The 10000-nt window shown below is 41.9% G+C and overlaps 1 long non-coding RNA gene across 1 annotated transcript in view; it reads right to left on the minus strand.

Annotated features, from left to right (window-relative positions):
* Nucleotides 1-10000, minus strand: part of LOC118495490 — an 18803-nt gene that overhangs the window by 596 nt on the left and 8207 nt on the right. Inside the window, exon 2 of the long non-coding RNA XR_004897931.1 lies at nucleotides 2369-2438. This is a non-coding gene — a long non-coding RNA (uncharacterized LOC118495490). The remainder of the gene's footprint in view (nucleotides 1-2368; nucleotides 2439-10000) is intronic.

A 10000-nucleotide genomic window follows, 5' to 3' on the forward strand; every position in this document is an offset into this window, starting at 1 on the left:
ATTATATATGAAGGAATATGAATTGTCTTTAATGCATTTATAATAGTTGTATCTTGCAGTGTTGTCAGTGTTATAAACGTGTTATTATATCTTGGTCTATATCTATAATCTATCATCTGTATAATAAACATTATTAATGAAGTATACAACTCGTTCTGATTGTGATTTCTGATTAATTATTATAAGCAACATATCTCTGGGTCTGTAAAATGTTTCTTAAGTTAACTTCCAGTAAGTAAAGTTGATTTCTAGAGCACATTTAAACACACATTAATCTGACCAAAGAGCTGAATAAAAGTAAATATCAAAACCCAAAAAGAAGATCCCAACACCAACAACAAGCAGCAGTTCCCAGTATTATATATATATATATATATATATATATATATATATATATATATATATATATGTTATTATAAAGTTAATGAAATAAAAGGTGTTGTACTTTGTCTCAGCTACAGCTCTGAGTCTCTCCCTCTGCTCCCGTTTACCTCACCACTGATCTCACTTCATGTCCCGCCCACAACACTATCTGGTTGGTAGATGGTAGACGTGTATCAGCCAATCAGCACTCGCCACTGAGTCTCACTTCATGTCCCGCCCACAGCACTATCTGGTTGGTAGATGCTAGACGAGACTAGATTGTGATTGGACTGACAGCTACTCACTGCACTTCATGAATTCACCGTAGACACTTCGGTAGACACGGCCCTGAGCCACTGAACCTCAAGGCATTCTCCCAGCATGTATTAATCAGATCATTCACAAAAATCATTCAAAATCAGCAGGGGTGTAGAAACTAGTGTCTAGTGTGTAGTTTCTGATTTGAAATGTCTTCACCTTTTCAAAACCAATCAGAGCTATCTTCATTACATCAAACCTTTTATTACGTTAAATTTCAATGTCTTTTATAGCGAAAAGTACAAAATGGGAAGCGATCTTGTAGCTTGAGCTGGTTGATGACAAGAATTAGAAAACGATTAGCAATTAGTCTGGTAATTATTTACTCAATTAATAACTTTTTCTATAAAATGTGAGAAAATGGCCAATCATAATTTCCTACTAGTTTATCCAAACATCAGTCCACAACCCAAAATATATTCAGTTCATTGTCGTGTATGACCTACAGGACATGTAGAGTTCATGCTTAGACATGCTGTTATTTAAGAGAAAAAGTCACATATTTTGACTGTATTATTGCATGTCTCCATACTGTAGTCTTCTCACTTACACTCTGGGCCTCAAAAAGCCCCAAAAATGTTCAGCAAAACAGTTCCTGGCCTGTTATAATAACCACACAACACATGTGTCTTTGTTAACTATGTGTGTTTATTGAGAGTAAAAGGTAACAGAGGGTAACATATAATCTTGGTCTTACCAGCATGTGCTCTCTTTGTTTATAAAGGAAAGTTTGCTGCGATCCTCTTGTTTAAATGACGCTAGGACTTCCGGGGTAACAGGAAGTGACCCGAATCTTGAGTAATACATCTATTAGCCATCAAGATATCTTCTGGCTTAGTGAAATGCTTGTGAATCATATAAATAATATTCAGTAAATTTCTAGCTTTATAAATGTATTCATTTTGGCTGTTTTAAAGGTCCCATGGCATAAAAATTTCACTTTATGAGGTTTTTTAACATTAATAGGAGTTAACCCAGCCTGCCTATGGTCCCCCAGTGGCTAGAAATGGTGATAGGTGTACATTTTGGGAAAGAGACTTCAGATACAGTATTAGGGGACCACTAAGGTCTATATAAAAGAGACTTCAGATACAGTATTAGGGGACGACTAAGGCCTATATAAAAGAGACTTCAGATACAGTATTAGGGGACGACTAAGGCCTATATAAAAGAGACTTCAGATACAGTATTAGGGGACCACTAAGGTCTATATAAAAGAGACTTCAGATACAGTATTAGGGGACCACTAAGGTCTATATAAAAGAGACTTCAGATACAGTATTAGGGGACCACTAAGGCCTATATAAAAGAGACTTCAGATACAGTATTAGGGGACCACTAAGGCCTATATAAAAGAGACTTCAGATACAGTATTAGGGGACCACTAAGGCCTATATACAGAAATTACATTCAGAGAGCCATCCACAACCCAGCAATGATGCAGCTAATTCAGGAAGCACAATGTTGCCACTGGAAGCCCCCCCTCTCCATATCCAATTCCACCAATTGGACTCCACCAATCCCAATTCATGGCACACGATTACATATTCCCACGGACATCCTTTCCTTCACCCCATTTTACTCTACATACCTCCTCTACCGTTCTTTTCATTGTTCCCTCCTATTTATTAAGCTAATCTAATACTTTTCTTTTCTCTTAGATGAGTATCAGCCAATCAGCACTCACCATGACATGCAGCAGCCTCAAGCAGAAGAGTCTCAGGCTCCGGGCCAGTCCCCCTAAATCTAGAGTGCTCCTTTAATGAACAGGCAGAAACATACCATAATAAGTTCAAGTTCAAGTGTATTTACAAGTACAAATTACAGAGAGAATGCAATGAAATGTGCTTTGCCCTGGCCCTCTCTTCTCATAAAAGCTATCAATATAATTTGAATAAAATATAATGAAATGATCTGAATACAAACCTGAAACAACATCATTTTTTTCTTTTTTATTTAACCTTTATCTATTCAGGGGGAGTTCACTGAGAGGCAGCCTCTCTATTGCAGGAATGCCCTGATCACATTCACACAGTTCAACCACAGTCTGATCTGCTGGCCACTGAGTAGCTCCACTGGAGCCGTTGGAGGTTAAGGGCCTTGCTCAAGGGCACCTCAGTGGTGGTAATGAGGGAGACAAGCGCTGCTCTTTCACTTTCCCCACTCAGATTTTTATCCTGTCGGTCTGGGGATTTAACCGACGACCTCCCGGTTACAAGCTCGTGTCTCTAACCTTTAGGCCACAACTGCCACCAAAGTATATAAATATACACACAGACACACACACACAAACACATGCACATACACATACACACACACACATAGAGAAACACACACAGACATGCACACACAGACACACACACACACACACACAGACCCACAAAAAGACACACATACACATGCAAACACACACACACACACATACAGACACACACATGCTCATACACACACACACATACACAGAGACACACACTAACGCACAAAAATGGCGGAGAGAGTAGAAGGACTGATAAGTGTCTGAATGTACGATTCTCTATGTATGACCTCTTTTATACATATATAAATAGAAAGGCTGCTGCATGGAGAAAAGTTGCCCAGGACGTTGAGATGTCACGTCGGTTAAATGTGATATAGTGGTATAATGTCAATAGTTAAATGTGATATAGGGTATAATGTCAATAGTTAAATGTGATATAGTGGTATAATGTCAATAGTTAAATGTGATATAGGGTATAATGTCAGTAGTTAAATGTGAGCCGGAGATTAAATTAAGAAATTACGCTGCAATGCGGTGAGTGCGCTCAAAGATTGTGAGGCATTTCGTTTTAGAAAAGAGAACCACAACTCCCAATACGTTCGTTGATTGGGAATACCGTGACCTGAGGGAGTCTCGAAAAATTGTCACTACCTAAGCCCCCCCCAGCAGTAAGAGACACACGGCTCTGCAGCGCTGCATTCACACAACAACATCAGCAGAGCAGAGCAGGGGAGCCGCTCTCGCTCCCTCGGCCATCGCTGCAGCTGTACGCACACACACACACACACACACACACACACACACACACACAAACACACATACACACACACACACACACACACACACACACACACACAGACAGACAGAGTCTGATAACGTTAGACAACATAGGGAATGAAACGGGAGCGGGACGGGATTCTGGAGTCTTTCTCTCAGGATTTTGCAGGACAGGATTTTTTTGGGGGGGCAGTCCCATGATCGGGATATGACGGGAGTATTTTCGTGGGATTGGGATGGGATTGGACCGACAACTGATTCCTGTGTCACCCTCTAACACACACACACCCTCTAACACACACACATACACATTGACACACACACACACACACACACACACACACACACACAGACAGACACACACAGATACATACACACACACACACCAGTTAAGACCAACAATTTAAAAAAAGCGAGTTTCTGTCAGTTAATGTCCACTAAAAGTTCTGTTGTTGCCGCTGACAGACTCAGATTATTAGTGTGTCTGACAACATTATGAAAGGATCCCTACAGAGATAGACCTTTTAGATAAAGAGTAAGATCCTTTTAGTTTAACATGAAACAGCCCCGAAATTACCATCACCTCACACACAGACACACACACACACACACACACACACACACACACACACATATTAACAAACAGACACACACATAAACACACACACACATAAATATACACACAGACACCCACACACACAGACAAAGAGACACACACAAATACACACATAGACACACAAACATATACACACACAGACCCACACACCACACACACACAAAGACACAGACACACACATACACACACACCACACACACACACACACACACACACACACACACACACACACATCCCGTGAGAGGCGTCACATTTCTGATGTGTGACCTCGATGAGTCAACTAGAATTTTCCGTCCGAGGCGTTGAGATAAATCCTGGATGTTTATCAGCTCTACTGAGTAATTTAGATCCTGATCAGTTCGATCAGCTTCCTGTTTCAGTCACACTTTAAAACAACAACATCAAGACTCTGCAGAGACACATGTTGGTAACCTTGTTACTCAATCGATCGGTTATTCTGTTTTTATACTATTTATTTATATGTATATTTACATATTCATATTAAAAGTATCTGAAATATATTATTATTTGCAAGTTAAAAATGAGTCTCAATTCAGAAGTTATAATTCTTAAGTTTGGGAAATGAGGTCACATACACACAGAGAGACACACACATACACACACACTCACACACACACACACACACACACACACACACACAAACAAACAGAGACACACACACACACACACACACACACACACAGACGGAGAGACACACACACACACACACACACACACACACACACACACACACAGACATTTGTGTCTACAGAGATAGACCTTTTAGTTAAAGAGTAAGATCCTTTTAGTTTAACATGAAACAGCCCCAAAATCACCATCACCAAACTACACCAGACTCCATATAAATAATCAGGACTTTTAGCGTGAGTAAGTAAGTAAGTAAAGTTTATTTCTGTAGCACATTTAAAAACAGCTCGTGCTGACCAAAGTGCTACATAGTGCATTAGCCACAGGGTAATAAAATAAAATATAATACACTTAAAAATCAGGGATTTAGGCTAAAACGACATCAAGAGACAAGCACTTAATTACAAACATAGCAGAGTAAGACAATTAAGATGCCGGGAAGGCCAATGTAAAAAAGGTGAGTTTTGAGCCTGGCTTTGAATATCACAATTGAAGGGGAACTTCTGATGTCAGGTGACAGTCGGTTCCACAGCTGAGGGCCAGCAACAGAAAAGGCTCTGTCACCTTTTTGGTTAAGCCAGGACCGTGGGACATGGAGGAGGCCTTGGCTGGAGGATCTGAGGGACCTGTGAGCTACGTGGGGATGAATGATATCTGCTATGAAGCTGGGGGCTAGGGCATGAAGAGATTTAAAAACCATTAACTGTATTTTAAATTGTATCCTAGACTGGACTGGAAGCCAGTGCAAGGAAGCTAGGACAGGTGTTATGTGTTCACGCTTTTTTGTGTTTGTCAGCAGCCTAGCCGCTGCATTTTGAGCCATCTGAAGCCGTGCCACCAGAGTCAGAGGGAAGCCAAAGTAGAGGGAGTCACAGTAGTCTAGGCGGGAGGTTATGAAGGCATGGATGACTTTTTACAGATCATTGTATGACAGAACAGACTTCAGTTTGGAAATTATTCTTAATTGGTAAAAACTGGTCTTTACAACAGATATTTGTTTCTACAGGTTAAGATGGGAGTCAAAAATAGCACCCAAGTTGCATGCATGGGTTTTAACATAGGGGGCAAGGGGAACAAGGTCGGCAAGGGATGGCAGTTTTGGATTTTGAGGGGGCAAAGACAATAACTTCAGTTTTGTTATTATTTAACTGAAGAAAATTGTTAGCCATCCAGCGTGTATAGAGCCAGTATTTTTCCACAAGACTCCATGTAAATAATCAGGACTTTTAATGTGTATAGAGCAAGCATATTTCCACAAGACTCCATGTAAATAATCAGTACTTTTAGCATGTATTAGAGGTCTGATCGGGCCGAATTTTTCCATCCGAACCCGGCCCGTGTCCGACAGAGCCGTGACCGAACCAGGCCCGAGCCCTACAGGCGTTAAGATATTTGTGTCCGAGCCCGACCCGAGCCCGACACAATTAAAATCTCATTTTTTCTCATATTAATGACACATATAGCCTACGTTTGTTTGTATGGAAAGCCCGCTTTAATTAAGCAACTGTAGGAAGGCATTCAGAAATGTCAACAGATAAGCGCATCAGCTGACACGGGGCAACAAGCGCACGTTAATAATCTGTTAAAATGTTCAATGTGTTAACCATTCCTGATCTCTTCTTTTCCGACCGTGATAAGAAAACCAGGGGAGACTCGGTAGGCCTAGGGCTGACGTTATATAACGTCGGGGTTAAAATCCCGTTTCTAGTGAGCAAATGAATGAACTTGGCTTTCAGTCTGGGGTTTATCTCGGACACCACACACACTATGTACAAAACTTAAACTTATTCCACCAACTCTGCTCCGGTCGCATCTACACATCTGCTTCCTCTTTCTCTATCTCTATTCTGCCCAATTTACACACACACTGACCTCTCTTAAAGGAGCCGCAGCACCATTTTACAGCTAATGTCTTAACGCGCTAGTGTAACCAAGCCCGACCCGAACCCGACCATAATTTCTAAATATCTGGTACCGTCGGGACCCGTAAGGACCCGTCGGGACCCGTCAGGCTCGGGTCGGGTATCTGTGCCTTAGCGTGTATATAGCCAGCATATTTCCACATGTAAATGGGTGAATTAAGGGTTTATTTCAACCAAACCAGAGTGGTGATTGTTGGAACAGTGGAAAGATGAACCAAGACAGCTTTTGGTAGTTTTATTTAGTTTCTGTCCACTTTGAATGAATTGTGTGTTTTACAATGATGAAAGTACTGATTATTTACATGGAGTCTGGTGGAGTTTGGTGAACGGAATTTCACGGATGTGGAGAGACACCCCCCCCCCCCCCCCCCTCTCTTATCTCTGAATAATGTGTGTATGAAGACCTGTCAGCCTCTGTGGTTGTAGATCCGTGTAAAGGACATTGATTACTGGATAGAGAACTGATGCTGCAAAGTTTCCCCTGAAGATGAGATAAAGAAGTCATGTTTTGGTAAAGTTAGTTTAGTTGCTATGGTGATATTATAAATGTTCTAGAACTCTCCCAACTCAACTTTCATGTAAAGTAACTGACACACTCACACACATGCACACACACACACACACACACACACACACACACACACACACACAGAGACAGACACACACAGACACACACACACAGAGCCACACACATGCACACACACACACACACACACACACAAACACACATACAGACAAAAACGCAGACACACACACACACACACACACACACACACAATCAGAGACACACACAGAGTCACACACACACACACACACACACACACACACACACACACACACACAGACACACACACACACACACACACACCCCTCCTCTGATGCTGAGATAAAGAAGTCATGTGTGTACCAGATAAAGAGCAGCTGCTGATGAGGGTTGGTGTAGAGCGTATATGAGCTGAGTGGTGTCAGTGTTTGTCGACCTTGGAGCAGAATGGCTGCAGTCACAGAGCTCTCCTTCCTGCTGTTTGCTCTCATCAACAACATCCATGCACAAGAACCGATCATCGTCCTATGGAAAGGACCTCTTACACCTTCAACCTCCCCAACAACACCAACTCCTGCCTGATCTCCAGATCTGTTGGTGAGGAGAAGCTTGTCCTGTGGAACACCTCTGACCTCTGGTCCAACAGCTCCTCAGTACCTGAACACCTGAAACAACGACTTGACAGCGATGTGGATACTTCTTCTTACACCATCCTCAACCTGACCCATTCAGACTCCGGCCCGTACCGAGAGGAGTGTTGGACTGAGGGCAACGTGACGCATGAGAACAACTTCACTATTACTGTTTGTACTACTTCAAGAGATCGGAGACTTATCACAGCGAGAGTTGGAGAACCAGTGGACCTGCCATGTGACGGAGCAGCTGATAATCTGGATGTCCAGTGGCTCAAACGGGACTCTAGATATGAGCAAGAAACATGGAACAGAGTTTTTGAGGACAATACGACATCAGTGATGGACAATGTTAGAGGAAGATACCAAGTGGTGACAAACACATCAGCTCTTCGTGTTTCCAACGTCAGAGCAACAGACTTTACATACTACACCTGTCTGGTGATGAACCAGCAGCAGTGTGTTAGCAGTTACGCTGTATGGTTTTACCTACAGTATGAGGTGATCTACCGCTCAATGGGAGAGGCCGCTGTGTTGCCGTGCACTATCACTAACTCCACTGATGAATGGGGCCCACATTGGTCTACTTGGTTCTCCAACGACCTAGGACAACTAAACCAGACTGTTCCTTCAGTAGACCAAAACTACTCGCTGGTGTTTTCATCTCTAATGTTAAATCACTCAGGTTGGTTCTTCTGTAGAGCCTCTAAGATAGAGCAAAAATATTATTACGTGGTGGTGTGTCCCAAATTTGGCCCCCCTGCTGTAGAGCTCTTCTCAGAGGGAGAAGAAGTCCCTCTCAGATGCAGAGATTGGAGAAAGGGTGGGGGGCATGTTTGGTTTATCAAGTCGAATCGAACAGAGGGAAGAATCTTTAGTCTAGAGTCTAATCAGAGAATGAGCAGAGTGAGCTGGTACTATAATGGGAGCCTGGTTATCTCTAATATCTCAGTGGGAGATGCAGGAGAGTACTGGTGTGCAGTTATTGACCGAGATGATGATGATAATTATCAGTATGTGTCAACAGTCAGAACTGTGTTAGTGTACATGGAGCCCTTTGGGATTTACTCCACCTTCTTCAAAGTGCGATGCTCAGTGCTCAGTGTCCTGCTGCTGATGCTCTGTGCTGCTGTAGTCGCTGTGAACCTGAGGACACGGAGAGGAGCGCAGCTTTCAGCTCACACACACACTTAATATGCATATATGATCATTTCATCATTGGCTTTAATACAGCCTGGTATACACTGGCTTTAATACAGCCTGGTATACACTGGCTTTAATACTGCTGTGTGTGTGTGTGTGTGTGTGTGTGTGTGTGTGTGTGTGTGTGTGTGTGTGTGTGTGTGTGTGTGTGTGTGTGTGTGTGTGTGTGTGTGTGTCTGTGTGTGTGTTCCAGATGTTGTATTTTAAATCTAAAGATTATGTGATGTTGTATATTATATATGAAGCAATATGAATTGTCTTTAATGCATTTATAATAGTTGTATCTTGCAGTGTTGTCAGTGTTATAAACGTGTTATTATATCTTGGTCTATATCTATAATCTATCGTCTGTATAATAAACATTATTAATGAACTACACAACTCGTTCTGATTGTGATTTCTGATTAATTATTATAAGCAACATATCTCTGGGTCTGTAAAATGTGTCTTAAGGGACTGTTCGTTATTTAATGAAGGGGCCACCGGAGGAGTTTTGTGGCCTCTAACCTAAAAAGATGTGACCCTCCCCTCGTCAGTAATAATTTTCCTATGACCCTCCTAAATGATTTGAAAAAGAGGAATGACCCTCCCCTTGCGTGCAAGTTTGCACTTGCACGCAAGGGGAGGAATAAAAAAAGAAGAAGCAAAGAAGTACAGATACCATTTGATTTTTACAGCCATGATGTACAGGAGTTAACCTCTGTATTCTCATCTTACACA

The sequence above is a fragment of the Sander lucioperca genome, chromosome 7 (assembly GCF_008315115.2).
Source record: "Sander lucioperca isolate FBNREF2018 chromosome 7, SLUC_FBN_1.2, whole genome shotgun sequence".
In the NCBI taxonomy this organism is placed as follows: domain Eukaryota; kingdom Metazoa; phylum Chordata; class Actinopteri; order Perciformes; family Percidae; genus Sander; species Sander lucioperca.